Source organism: Littorina saxatilis, unplaced genomic scaffold, assembly GCF_037325665.1.
Source record: "Littorina saxatilis isolate snail1 unplaced genomic scaffold, US_GU_Lsax_2.0 scaffold_850, whole genome shotgun sequence".
NCBI classification, from domain to species: domain Eukaryota; kingdom Metazoa; phylum Mollusca; class Gastropoda; order Littorinimorpha; family Littorinidae; genus Littorina; species Littorina saxatilis.
This window is the reverse complement of record NW_027129231.1, coordinates 13,391-18,008: the sequence shown is the minus strand read 5'-3', so window position 1 is coordinate 18,008 and position 4,618 is coordinate 13,391. Positions and strand designations below refer to the sequence as shown.

Sequence of the window (4,618 nt, the reverse complement as noted above, 5' to 3'; positions counted from 1 at the left end):
CCGCGCCAGGGACCTTAAACAGCAACAAGAAATAAAACAAAAATGGTTTACAGGAACCAGGGACCTTTAACAACAACACCACAAACAACACAACGCACACTGTGATACAAACACAAAACGAAGTTTACGGGATTCAACGCCACGCCAGGGACCTTAAACAGCAACAATAAACGAACAAAAAAACGGTTTACAGGGTTCAGGGACTTTTAACAAACACAACACAAACAACAACAAAATCTACAAACACAAAACGAGGTTTACGGGATTCAACGCCACGCCAGGGACCTTAAACAGCAACAAGAAATAAAACAAAAAAACGGTTTACAGGAATCAAGGACCTTTAACAAACACAACAAAACCAACAAAGTACACACATACAAACACAAAACGAGGTTTACGGGATTCAACGCCACGCCAGGGACCTTAAACAGCAACAAGAAATAAAACAAAAAAACGGTTTACAGGAATCAAGGACCTTTAACAAACACAACAAAACCAACAAAGTACACACATACAAACACAAAACGAGGTTTACGGGATTCAATGCCACGCCAGGGACCTTAAACAGCAACAAGAAATAAAACCAACAAAAAAACGGTTTACAGGAATCAAGGACCTTTAACAAAAACACCACAAGAAGGGCAAAGCCCATACGACTCACATGCTTGACCTCGACCTTTACATGACCCTGACCTAAGGTCAAATAACTAAACCTAGCAATGACATCATACACTAAGAACTGCTTTACACATTTTTCCTACCAAAATACATGTGACCTTGACCAAAGGTCAAGGTCATCCAACACAAAGCTGTTAATTCAAGACATAGGAAGTACAATGGTGCTTATTGGCTCTTTCTACCATGAGATATGGTCACTTTTAGTGGTTCACTACCTTATTTTGATGAAAGCATAACATGTGCCCCACATAATTTTTAAGTTTGAAACAGTTATCTTCCATAGTTCAGGGTCAAGGTCACTTCAAAATATGTATACAATCCAACTTTGAAGAGCTCCTGTGACCTTGACCTTGAAGCAAGGTAAACCAAAGTGGTATCAAAAGATGGGGCTTACTTTGCCCTATATATCATATATGGGTCACTCTCCTGAAAACTGGTCAGATGTGTGACTTGAGTGCCCAAAAATAAAGTTAGTCAAAATTGAAATATTTTGGTGTGTTTGGTTTGTTTAACATCTCAACTTTCCAACACAAGGTTTTGAAAAGCAAGATAAACTTTTGGAAATGTTGTAATTTAAGATAATGTGTTGAAGGTTGCCTCGTCTCGCGTGTAATACAGGACACCATTAGAGGCACATTTTTACTCTTATCATAAAAAATACAAGTGATTATCATGCAATTTCCAATGAGATACAATAGAAATTGCTTCAGAGAAGTACCAAAAGTTTCAAAATATACCATACACTTACATAATGGGGGGATTACTATGAGGACGCCAGATCAACAATTTCCTCATTTACAGAAAACCTTTCCAGCAAGTGATCAGATATTGCTATCTGCAAAATTGTATGATTTAAAGAATCTCCATGAATACTTAAAACAGGAATATGGACATACTTTGAAAAATCTTGGTAATACATGCAGATATTCATCAAATGACACAGAACGTCTCGCGTGTAACCATGGACACCGCAAACAAACACAGACACCAATATCAGTTAACCATGGGTTTATTTCAGTCAAAACGAAACAACTTTTTATTGAAATGTGTGTCTGCCACGTCTGTCAAGAGTTGGGACAGGCAGCACCTCAACTACTTCCTCAAACTTCACAAAAAATATCTCCTCCACAGCAGGCCACACAAAGTTGAAACGATGATCCTTGTTTCCTAAGTAAACGGACAACCACCCCATTCCCATCCAGTGTGTCAATCTGTGGACAAACAAATGAACCTTTCTTAAAATAGAAAAATTAAAAATAGTAACTGAAAAGGTTTACATCATGAATTAAAAATACAAGGAGCAAGTGACACCAATAAACTTGGAAATGTCTACCTCAGAAAAGCAGACAACTGAAGCTCTCCATTCATACCAACTAGGGGTAATTTGGTACTTGAAATACATGTATAAATGTAATTGATTCCATATGTAACCTGCACTTACCATGCCATGGAAAGACTTTGCTAGGAATGTCTGCACAAATCAGTATGGATACAGAAAATTAAAAAAAATGACTGCATGCAAGCAAAGTCATTCCAGTATAATAAGATTAAGATTAATGAAAAACATGTTAAAACAATTATTTACAGTAGAAACGTACCGGTCTCTCTGATCTGCTCCTGGATCAGCATTGACTGGACTGGCAGAAAGGATAGGAGCATTAGCAGCATCCTGGCATCTGAAAAAAAAGTATGCAACAGTTGGAGTCAGATATTTTAATTGCTACCACAGCTTTACATCGCACATTGAGGTACATAACAGTGCATGTTACAACCGTCAAGATCCCAAGATACACACATTGGAAATCAGAGTGGTTCTGTCCTGAACATATCCTCGTAACACAAAGAAACAACAAGTCGCGTAAGGCGAAATTACTACATTTAGGCAAGCTGTGGAACACACAGAATGAAACTGAACTCACTGCATTTTTTAACAATGACTGCAGTGAAACTGACGAGCCTGTTTAGGGCGGTAGTGGTTTCGCTGTGTTGCATAGCACACTTTTCTGTGCCTCTCTTCGTTTGAACTTTCTGAGCGTGTTTTTAATCCAAACATATCATATCTATATGTTTTTGGAATCAGGAACCAACAAGGAATAAGATGGAATTGTTTTTAAATCGATTTCCGAAATTTAATTTTAATCATAATGTTTATATTTTTAATTTTCAGAGCTTGTTTTTAATCCGAATATAACATATTTATATGTTTTTGGATCAGAAAATGATGAAGAATAAAATGAACGTAGTTTTGGATCGTTTTATAAAAAATAAAATTTTAATTACAATTCAGATTTTTAATGACCAAAGTCATTAATCAATTTTTAAGCCTCCAAGCTGAAATGCAACACAAAGTCCGGCCTTCGTCGAAGATTGCTTTGCCAAAATTTCAATCAATTTGATTGAAAAATGAGGGTGTGACAGTGTCGCATCAACTTTTACAAAAAGGCCGGATATGACGTCATCAAAGACATCTAACCAAAAAAAGAAAACAAACTGCTTGGGATATCATACCCAGGAACTCTCATGTAAAACTTCATAAAGATCGGTCCAGTAGTTTACTCTGAATCGCTCTACACACACACACGCACAGACACACACACACATATACACCACGACCCTTGTCTCGATTCCCCCTCTATGTTAAAAAATTTAGTCAAAACTTGACTAAATGTAAAAATGATTACACGCTGTGTAAAATCTGCTCCAGTGCAAATGAAAATGCCAGTATCTGTCATAATTTCTGCCCCGCACGCATCGCTGACACCGCATGCGAAAAGCAGCAATGGCGTCTGCTATACGAACGAGACAGCTCTGGCTATGATGAGAGATTCAAACGTTATTTCTTGAGATTCTCAACAAAACAAATGAACCTGAACCACATGATCTAATCTTCATTTAAAAAAATAGAAAATAAACTAACAAGAGGCGCAAAACAATCATAAAAAACGAAAACTTCTTTTCACGTTGGACTGTACCTAGATCTACTCTACCCATGAATTTGCCACTTGGTTGCGTTTTTCTGACAGAAAGGTATTTTTTTTCTAATTCAGTTTGTAAACATGACAAAATCATATTAGTGGTTTAACTAGTTCTACACGCAACATAGTAAAAATAGAGCCGTCGTAAAGCTCAAACTTACCTCAAAGGTTGTGATCACATGTACCGTCTCGCACGTCTGTCGTCAACTTTGGCGCGGACCCCGCAACAACAAAGTTTTTCTGCGTCTAACCGCGTGCTCGATTGTACGAAAAAACGTTTGCACCGTGTAACCCCCGCAGGGACTCCCTTATATTCATGCGCGAATGGGTTGAAAGATCGCAAGTTTGCCAGAAAATAGTTCTGCAATGTGCTCACACGTATCGCAAATTTTCGGACACCACTTGCAGATCTATCAGAACATCTCATTAAACTTGCTTTACAGACTCAACTCGAATCTCATTCAATCGCGATTAACGACATCGAATATTTTACTATGTCAGAGTAGAATTATATATCCCCTGAAACAGTATGCTCAAGTTATGTTTGGGCATGGCGTTGAAGCTAAAAATAGGACACCAGGCGTGACGTGCGAGACGATTGTTTCTACATGGTCAAATGCAACCAAGTTATTATCGAAAGATCGTTTGGGCGCATCGGGCGGGTGAAATCAAATTCATACACAGGAATTTGCAACAATTGTAGAAAAATGTGTTATCAAATGGGTAAATTTGAGGCATGTGTATGTGCAGAGATAGCATGTCACACTTTCGAATGGAAAAAAGTGGCGATTTCAGAGCTTCTGCAGTGCAAAGCAAATCACAGAATTTACAAACGCTTTAGTTCTTGTTCACACTGTTGCTCCAAATAACACTGAAGACAACAAAACACATAAAAATAAAGGAAAGTAATTATTGTGTTGTTTATTTAAATGTTTTTGTACGCTGTCTCGACTGACCAGTTTCCA

The 4,618-nt window shown here is 37.7% G+C and overlaps 1 long non-coding RNA gene across 2 annotated transcripts; it reads right to left on the bottom strand.

Moving 5' to 3' along the window:
• Positions 1-1,671: 1,671 nt before the first annotated feature.
• On the bottom strand, positions 1,672-3,898 carry LOC138957509 (uncharacterized). Of its 2 annotated transcripts, XR_011453054.1 has the most exons (3): positions 3,815-3,898; positions 2,277-2,354; positions 1,672-1,889 (listed from the first exon to the last, which is right to left on the bottom strand). It is a non-coding gene; the product is annotated as an uncharacterized lncRNA (long non-coding RNA). The 2 variants fall into 2 exon arrangements; XR_011453053.1 differs by having other exon boundaries at positions 1,672-2,354.
• Between the last annotated feature and the right edge of the window lie 720 nt (positions 3,899-4,618).